Genomic DNA, 10,605 nt, shown 5'->3' on the forward strand with positions numbered 1-10,605 from the left:
AAGGGACAGAATAACACATTGAGATGTGGATGAGCCATGGCCACAGAGTGCAGAAGGCATTACTGTTTTACCTTCTATTCCTCTCCTAATCATTCTGAACATTCAATTTTCTTTTATTTTTTCCCCAATGGTTTCCAAACCTTGAACTGATATTTTCATTCAGCATTCACTTCTTAGTGTTAAGTCAGCTCAGAGCCCAGTGAGTTACGATGAAGGTAGGATTGTTTCCCACCTTCCAATACGTTATTTTATATTTGTACTGAATTTAATCTGTCATTTTATTGTCGACTCGCTCAGCCTCATGAAGACCTTCTGCAATGGAGCACCCTTCACAAGCCTCACCATTATAACCCAACAGGAAACCTGTCGCTTCTTTCTCTCAGGAAAGATTATCAAAGCCTGAACACTGCATAGAGACTCATCCTCAAGCAAAATCAACCAGCTGAGCTGCTGTTATGCTCTTCTCAGGAAAAGCTGGGCTCTCAGGGAGGCTTGCAGAGAGCCTGCAGGCAAACTAGAGGACTATCTAGCACACTTATATGAATGCAGAGCCCAAAAATAAGGTCTGAGCATAGGGAGGAGCAAGGGAGCCTTACCCCATACAGCTGCACATGTTGCTTGGGAGTTAGACTGGCTATGGTACAGCCACACGTCTGGTAATGTCAGCTCATAAAAGAAAAAAAGAAGAAATCGCCTTTGGTTTTAAGTTTGCCCCCTCTGTGCCCCCCTTTCTTCCCCTTCTCTGCTTCAAAAGAAAGACAGGTTTGAGTCTGACTCTGAAGCACCCTCTGCTACAGTATGTGCCATTTACTTTAGTAAGGCTGATTAAGTCATGCATTTACAAGTAGACCTTCCATCAGAGCTAATTTAAAGCAGATGTTTTGGGTTCCACAGCCAGTGAGGCATCGGTCTGAGAGTTGCAAGAGTCTCTGTAAGAGCACTGTTTTTACTGCACTTTATAGCACGCTGGGAGGAGGTTAATTGGTGTAAAAGTTTAATTTCAAATAAGGATCCCCTTTTAAAGTTGCATATATGCATATACTTTTTATGGAGCGTTATATTACAAAGTCAAAGTGGGGGAGAAAAATCATCCAAAAACATTTCAAGATCAAAGACACCCAACCTGTCAAATGCTAAGATATTTTTATGAGGAAATAGGACTCACATTTTCTCCAGAAGACGCAGAGAGAAGCAAGGAGTGGAAAAATATTTAACTAGATTCCATGGTATATTAGGAGAAGGAGAAAAAAAACACCCATGCCAATATGGTGGTTTCAGAACCTTCTGGCTTGGCTTCCACCACAGAAAATATTGGCAGGAAAATGCTCTGTGCTGGGATTATTTATTAGAAAAGCAATAGATTTGTACAGTTTAACAATAGAGGGAGGATTCAAAATCATCCATTTGCTCTGTCTAACTTTCAACTACTTTTGTTTTTTATTTGTGAGCCAGAAGAACTATACTTATCCCTTGAAATTATCATCAGCACTGGCTTAGCACAGTTTTATTCTTTGAGTAATTGTGTTGCCTATGAGGGCTAATGGCCCACCTCTTATGGTGAAAGCTGCACTGGTTGCTCCCATCCAGGAGACTGATTTTCTCCTGAATCTTAAGTCATTTAGACTTAATATCTATCAGAACTTAATGGATATTTTTGCCCTTAGTAAAGACAACAAAAGTTATGTTTACTTTGAACCTCAGTCTAGTTTTGTAGTCAGTACAGACTTACAGCAGTTTTCTGCTCAAGAAAGGCTCTCCCTTCCGTCCTGAAGGAGACTCCCATTAAGTACTGCTGCTCTTCCTACCTTGTATTACAGTAGCACCTAAGAGCACTGGCCGAAGTTGCTTAGCATTTTCAAAACCATGGCTTTTACAGAGCACATATGAGTCAACCAGAGCAAGACAATTCACAATTCCTTTCTGCAAATGAGAAATGAGTGTTTAACTCAAGGCTGTAAGAATACTATGCCCAAAAACATCACGTATGCTTCCTACATCCCAGCCCATAGACCCAGTCATGATAGGTTCAGTGTCTGTTCCTGATAAAGACATATCACCAAACAGCAGCAAAACATGACAGCAAAGCTTCAAAGTCACTTCAGACTTACATGGCTGAGGGCAGTTTTTGTGGCGTTTCATGCTTAGGGTCATTTCAGACTCTGCACACATTCCTGACCCTATATCCTGCTCCCCTTCTCCTCCTTGGCTACAGTCATCCATAGCACTGTGCTAAAGCAAGACCTACATGGTGATGTTCAGACTCACATGAAGCTGCAGCAAGGGATCCACATCATTTTATCCAAAACCTCCATCCATAAAGGGCACTGTCAGCAGCTACACAGCAAGCAGTACCTGAGCTTTGTGCAGCTTGGAACAAGGAGCCTATGGCAGCTGCAAAGGGAAAGCGAGGAGTTTACTTTGGAGATTTCCCAACTGTAGCCAAACGCTGGGCAAGCTGGAGATCTAGTCATGCAGGACATTTTCCAGGTGTTTAATCTACAGTGGCTAAATGCACACTTTTGTTATAAGCAATGTGTTGAAGGGGCTGGCAGGATTTTATCCTTTTTGCTAAATTCTTTTGCCAAAATTAAGGAAGGGTAGCTGTGCAGCAGGACTCAAGTCTTGAACCTTTCACGTCTGAGTAGGGTGCACCAATCCCATTGCTAAATAAAGCATTTCAAAGGACTGCCCAAAAAGGTACTGACAGGATCAGGAAAGGCCCTGGGCAGGGTTCACAACTAACCTTTATAGCCTGTTTTAGGGGTACACGAAGACCTGAATGGGCTTTGTGCCCAAGGAAGAATATTATCCTCCAGGGGATATGAAACTAACAGTCTTATATTGTACTGGAGCCAAAAACGGTAGAGCACTCTGGGCCAAATGCATCCGTACTTGAAACCCCATGATCTGGGAAGGCTACAACAAGGATGAATTAAACCAATGTGTTTGAATCAAAATGGATGCCAAGTGGTAACCATTCCCACATTAATATAGCTAACAACTCTTGGAGAAAGCATGTTCCAGTGAAATGCATAAACCTAAGAACTTTCTTTCCCGGTGAATAATGTAGGGATAAATTAAAAGCAGGGAATGTTGGTAAGTGCTATGAGGATGTCCACGCTAAAAAGCTATCAATCCCCATCTTCCCTGGCTCCCTTTCTCAACACCTTCTTCCTCACTAATCTCACTTGCGATGTTCTGAAGCAAGTTGCTGCCAAGTCAGGTAACCAGGGCCAGGCACAAGTTCTTATACTACAACTTCTTCAGATATGCACTGCAGTTTTGTCAAAACGTAGGGAGATTGCCCAAAAAACAATTGCTCATTTTAAACAAGGTGATTGTGAACTTCAGGCTCTTCACCTCGGCTTTGTCTCTGAAAAACTCACCATTGAAAAGATTGCTTCCAATTTCTACACAGTAATTTTCACTCCCACAAACATGTGAACTGTGAGGTCTTTCAGTTAGCAAATACTAAAACCTGGAGTCAGCTTTTCCAGAAGTTGTTCTGGAGTACATTGGAGTCCTCCTGACTTTACTGGGGCCATTTAATTTATCTCACATTGACATCAGTACATCTGTTAACTTGAGACCACTGTCTAAGCCCTTGGCCTCCAAATACCCCTTTTTCTGATCAAACAAGTCCTTACCATAAACTTTGAGAGATTTGCACATTGCATTTAAAACCAAATTTGATCCCCAGGCTCCTATTCATAAGCTCTTTGCACTCGGTATCCTTTAAGTGCCTTGGATCCCTAGTACCCACCAGCAAAATTTGCTGGACATCAAAACTCATCCTTCAGATTTGGGGCCACCTTCTCCTTCCAGATAGCATTAACCATAACCAGCACAACCAAAGGAGTGAACTGAGAACACCGACAGAGGAAAAAGTCTCTCTGAAACCCAGACATATTTAACAAAGTCAGGGAGAGATGCCTCCTACAACACCACCGCAGGTTCTCCTGCTGACCAGTTCACACAGAATTTCCCTCTCAGACTCCTTGCCCTGCCTGTACCATTTGCAGATGCTTGTTTCCTCATAAGCTGTGAAGGAAATCTTACTAACTGGCTTAATTCAGTGGTTTTTCCATACTCTTTTAAAGCATTGCAATACCTACATAAACCTCACTGCCTCCCTAAAATTGAGGAGAGAAAGCGACAAACGTTGATCCATCCTTCAAATTCAATACTGTACTGATTAAGGAACTATTGGCTTTGGCCCTAGATACCTCTTGACATGAAATTATCCTGCAGAGTATAGATAAGGCTGTGCTAGTGCTGTGATTTTACCAAAAGCATGGAGATTTGAAGGTGGAATTAAGCTAGATCTTCTATCCTGTTTGTGCTGTGGGGGAGGCTCTGAATTGCTGAGAGCTGCTCAGATCTTTCCAGCTGGAAAATCTCTCCAAGAGGGTTGAGGGATGATGACCTGAGCCAGCTTTCAGCCATGTAATCACTGCTCGTGCGAGATGCTTTGTTTTATCCCAATTTTCAGCTGCTCTTTTGTCCACAGGGAACTAAAAACATCTCAACTGCTTGTGTCCAAGCCAAAGCTTTAAGATTTGACTGCAAGAGAGGTGCTAACCATTGGTATAACATGATAATTTCCATCAGCTACATATTTCTCCTTTCCTCACATACCTGTTACTCATCTCTAGCATCAGTGCTTGCCTAGAAATATCTGCATGGGCAGGACTCCACAGACAAAGAGACGCTTCTCAAATCACTCAGGTTTTATATCATATCATAAAATAGCTTTGACTGCATGGGACCTTAAAGACTGTCAATTTCCAGCACCCCTACTGAGGGCCAGTTGCTAGCTCTAGATCAGGCTGCCCATTCAACCTGCCCTTGAACACCTCCAAGGATGGGGCAAAAGTTTTATAATGAAACATGCTATAGACACACATTTTCCTCACTTTTCCTCCTTCCATTTTGAAAAGCACAGACCATTTGATGTTCATAAGAACAGGAGACAAAATGCAAGGCCATGCCCTTGGATTCATCTCCTGGACCCTGATGCTTGGCTGCTAGTGCCAGCTGGACCCCGTGCTCAGCACCCTCTGCAAGTCTGCCAATGCATTCCTTGCTCCCTGCTGACTTATGATGTCACTTGGAGCAAAACTCATATCAGTATCTTTCTTTCATTGCAAAGCTGGAAATAAAAGCAGCAGTACCCAGGCTTCTCAGCTGGTATAAAAAGGAGAGCTGTGTTGGTTTATACCAACTGAGGATGTGGTCCAAGCCGCCTGGGGAGTTTGGTTGTTTTTTTCCCCTGCAAGCCGTTTGCTGTAATCAAGGCCATTAGAAAAAAAATGTTAACATCAGCCAGTTGGGGGCAGGAGTGAAAAACACCCTGAAAATTTAATATAGTTGCAGAGCACTTCTTGTTTCTTCCATTAAGTAATATTCTCAGGTTACCAGAAAGGAATTTGTTGTACTTCGCCATATTTCCCTGCTAGTGAAAAATGACCAGGCCTAGAACTACTAGGGGTTAGGGCCCTTACACCCTTACCAACCCAAGGTCGATTAGGCATCAATTTCCAGATCCTTGGCAGTACAACTAGGAAATGTGGGAGGTTCATTGTCTTCAGCTTGCTGCTGCTGGCTTGATGCAATAGCTATACATCACACAGAGGACTGACAGGCTCAGAATGTCCATGTCAATCTGCAGCTGCCTTTAATCATACACAGATTTATGAGACACCCCCCACACCCCTGCAGAGATCTAGAAACTGTGCTTTGTTTTGACTTGACATACATTTTTCCATTTAAGATTAATAAGTATGAGCCCTATTAGACTGCAGCTATGAACCAGGAGGGGCAAACCTCCATCCGAAATGGAGGAAATGATGATGTAATTTTGAACCGTTAAGGACTGAAGGGATTAAAAGATTTGGAGTAGGATTTGGAAAGTCTCTGGTGTTGCTTACGGTAGGGCTGCATTGCCTGCCTCGCCATCTGGACAGAAAAGGCCTTTTTCCTATTTACTGGTTTGGGGTTGTTGTTATAGCTGTGCTGCTCACTGCACTTAATGTTCCATCATCATTTCCATCATAAACCCTTTTCTGCCCTGAGGGGCTACAACGTCACAGTAAATATTTGCTGCGGGGTAGATTTTGCCACCAGGGCCTGGGCTCAGGCCGAAGAGCAGCAGGGGCACTCGGCAGGATCAGACTTGGAAGCTTTCCACCACATAGGAACTTTACACTTACCTCATTTTGCTAAATTGAACATTTCTAGCCATTAGCAACAACCATGGACCAAAGGCTGATGCTCCTTTTCCATGGGTTTGGACAGCTTGCTGTCCAAGGATTCATAAGGTGACCACTGTGGTGGTAGGACACACGCCCTGAGTGATCCTGGCTGACACTCTGCACGTGAGCACATGTCAAACCACAGCAGCACACCGGTTCAGCTGCATGCTGGCTCAGCAGCACAGTGACTCCAGGCAGCTGGCTTCCCAATTTCATTTCTTGCTTTCTAATGCAACAAGCAGGATTTGCATGGAGAGGGGAGCAGCTGTATTTCTTAGCATCCCTATGGCAATTCTGCTCTCCTAAATGAGATCTGAGAGAGCAAAAGTGAAGTCATCTCATGCTATGGAGATTGCACTACAGCTCCATACTGCTCAGCTCCTACTGCTGGTCCTTGTTGTTATATACCAGTAGTTTGCAGTGTAGTATACCAGCAGAGTACAATAGTTGTTCCTAATTTTGAGAAATGAATTTCTTCTTTTAACTGCATAATTAAAGCCTCCTTATAAATCCAAATCCTCCTTATTAACCAAAAGTAGTTTCCCTGAACAAAGCAGGCATCAAGTAACAGGTGAGGCATCACCTGCTCCTATGCAAACAACCTGCTCACCAGGATTCTATCCGCCCTCCTGTGTTACTTTCTCAGGATCAGGTTCTATGTCTGACTGCAGGTCCAGGCCCTTGCTGTTTTTTTTCCTATTTGCTCCCTTTCCCAGTTCCTCTAACATACAGAGAGTTAGAATCAGAGCAGTACACCACTGCACTTGCATTGTCAGAAGTGCCTATTTGAAGTTTCTCATGGAAAAATCAGATTTTCCAGTTATAGATATATCCATATCAAGTACATAAGAGGGATTTTGAACTCAGAATAAGTTAACAGATGGCAAGACAATGAATTAACTTCTCTACAAGCAGAAAAGGTAGTTTGACATGTGCTTCCTTCTTGATGAGCAAATCTCATCAGCTCTCTAAATATGTAGAAAGTAGTTATGCAAAGAAATGGGCGTATCCTCCAGTAAGAAACTGATTCAGAAATACATTTTCCAAGCCTGAATTGTCATTACTCTGCTATACTGAAGCACAGCATGAACTTGCGATCTACTCTTGTTAGCTTTAATCACAAAGCAAGCAAGTAAAATCAGCAATCCAGACACACTGAAATAAATGTAAGAGGCCTGATAAACCTGCAAGAGCAATCACAGCTGCAAATCAGAGGCTCAAAAGAAGTAAAAGTACATCAATCTAGCACAAGAGGATTCCAAATACCTGCTTCCTCATTTGCCTCTGAAGTCATGGAAGTTGTTATCAGAGCGTATTACAGCACTCAGGTTCCCCTGAACTCCTCATCTGAACAGAAATAGCACAGGAACTGTCTTACAAAGGTGATCGTAAATCAAAAAGGAAACAACAGTTTTAGTGGAACCTCTGGGAGCTGAAGAGTGAGCCATTCTGTTACAGCATAAAGGCTGGCTATGAACACAGAGCTAAATGAACCTAAAAAAAAAAAAAAGAGTAGTGATTTACAGGATTCATATTCTTGTATTATTTTTATTATTATTTTATTACACAGTTCATCCAGCACCAGCTGAAATGTCAGAACTCACCAAAGCTGTGTTAGCCGCTGCAACAGGCAACAGAAGACCTAATATTGTGGAAGGGAAGTCATGTCTGTCTGTCTGTCTCACACCCAGGCACACTTCTATGCTGGGGAAGGGGGTGCTGCTATGGGTAGAGCTTCTGCAGAGCGTGGCAGCCTTCATCAGCTGAGATAATATGGCACAGGAATTTTATAAAGCTGCTCTATTGTACCAAGTGAATAAAAATACAACAGTCAATATTGCTTGCCAGTGACTGACACTGGTATAGTTTTGTCATCTTCTGTTTTCACTCACTCTGCGCCATCCTTAGAGCAGTTGCAAGCTGCCAACCAGAAGCAGATTTCAGTGTTCAGAGCGAGCGCTGCATCCTTTCCGCAGATGCTGTGCTCATTATGTGTACTAGAAAAAGGACTGGAAAAGTATCTCAGAAGGGTACCTTACCGTAAGTCACACTTTCAAGATTATAAGTGGCAGCTGATTGGTAGGCTGAAGGCAACAACCAGTTTCACCCCAATTATATTTCCAACCCTCAGCTGTCACCTGGATGGGTGGTACTGCACCACCAGTTTGTTCTCAGGCCTGGAAGGAGTTTGGTTCCTCCTTCCCTGAGTCCTAAGAGACAGGTGGAGGTTTGCCACCAATGTGGGAGGAAATCTCCCCCTTGATTCCAGATGCATGACATTATATCTATAAATTCTGGTCAGCGTTGCCATTGCTGGCTTCCATGGGGTTGTTTAAAAGGGCTTTTTCCCATTGTTTTTCCAAGGACCTGCCCAAAAATGTTTCCATCCAAACCACCATCACGCAAAGCTCCAACAGAGGAGCAAAGAACAATAGCACACAAGGTTCCAAGTTCAATAGCAATTTCAAGGATTTCAACTGTCGAAGTTAATTAGTGGCAATTTCTCTTAGGGCTCCTTTGCTTAACCCCTGAAGGATAATGCTTGGAAAGCTGCTGGTTGAGAGGGCACGAGAGGTCAGAAGAGCAGTTTTGCAGCAGCCAGGAAGAGTTAAGAAGACTGAACTGAAAAACAGAATGTGTTGTGAAGTGAAAATTTCAGACAAAATGAGATTGACCTTTTATTTCCACTTTTGTTAAGAAAGAGGCATGAGCCTGGAGGGTGGGGTCCAGAGCCTGGATTTTGGGCAGGACTATTTTAGCAAGCTGATCATATGCCAACTCTTGTTCCAGGGCAAGCACCTCCCAACTTCAGGGTATTTTAAAGAAGCCTGGATCCTGATCTGAAACCTGTGGCTTGGGCTTGCTCCTGAACTTTTCCTTACTAAAAGGAAGAACTATCCTATGGTAAGCCACTGCAGAATAACACTGGAGTTCTGCTTTCTTGCAGGAATCTGCTTTGACATTGCCTTCCTGATAGAAGGTATAGTTGCTAAATACAAGACTGAAAGCCAGAAGAATTGGGAAAGCCAACCTTTCCAAACACTGATGTACAAACAGCCTCCAAACAATACACCAGAGCAGTTCCTGACGTTCCTGCACAAGGACCATGATGTTCTGAGCAAGCCCCTCCAAGCAAACTGCATTGCAGGATGCCAGCTGGGTGCAGCCCCTTTCCTCATGGAAGCTGTTCTTCCTTGGCATCACCTCTAAAATAAAAGGCACAGCACACAGTGTCCTTGATGAGCCCATAGCAGAGCTGATAGCAAGGAGCAGCTCCATTGGGACCTCATGTAGGACAAACATACCCTGAGCCACAGCCAAGGTCTCACAAGAGGGCCATATACCCTTAGTTGGCTCAAGAGGACCTGCGGAAGCCCCTTATTTCAGGCCCTGTCAGGCAATATACCTGTGAGGATTCAAGTTTTTTCTTCTGGGAGGGCCAAGGGATTGCAAGTGCTCCCCAAGCCTCAACTTAAGAGAGAAGATCAAATGGAGAACAGTCAGTTCAACATCCTGCACCACTTAGTCCCCTTTATATGCTGTGCCTCTGCCCCTGGGCTTGTCCCCAGGGCTGTCCCATGGGAGCATCTCCCAGAGCTGCCCCGCTGTTACTCACACACACCCCACAGTGCATACCACAGCAAGATCAAAGCAACAAGCCCTAGTCAGCCACCAGCCCCTGAGGCCCAGCCTTTGCTGACTCTTCACAACACACTACTTTACTCCCTCTATTTTAACATATTTACATTCTGTGCATGGTATTACAGATGGGACCTGGCCAGATTTAAGGGCTGACCACGAATACAGCAAACGTAGCTCAGTAAAAAACAAGGGAGCATTCAGAATATCAGCACTTCAGTGTTACCTGAGATACAGCATTTGCTGGTGATATTCCTAGGGCTCCTACCCATCTTGCAAACAGCAGCAGCTGAAGCATAGGCAAATCCTCAGTACCACTCCAGACAAAAACATAAGAACCTTGCATTCAAGCAAAATGCCCAGCAGTACCCCCCCTCTCAGAGCTTGGGATCTGATATAAATGAGGAGGGGAATCTGACAGCAGGTGGAGGCTTTCAGGCTAATGACCTCCAGCAATTTGTCTGCAGGTGCTGTACAGGTGGTCTGAGCCCGGAGGCACCCTAGGAAAAATGATGGTAATTCTATGCCTACTTTTGCTCCATCCAAGCTATAGCCTTGGGATGCTGAAAAAAAAAATGCGTGTTAACAACTAAGAGTTTTTTCCCTGACCATTTTGAAGGAAGAGCAAAAGATTTGATGCCATAAATTGAAGGAAGAGCAAAAGATTTGATGCCATAAATTGAAGGAAGAGCAAAAGATTTGATGCCATAAA

The sequence above is a fragment of the Lagopus leucura genome, unplaced genomic scaffold (assembly GCF_019238085.1).
Source record: "Lagopus leucura isolate 7727_CA_CO unplaced genomic scaffold, USGS_WTPT01 Super-Scaffold_1, whole genome shotgun sequence".
In the NCBI taxonomy this organism is placed as follows: Eukaryota; Metazoa; Chordata; class Aves; order Galliformes; family Phasianidae; genus Lagopus; species Lagopus leucura.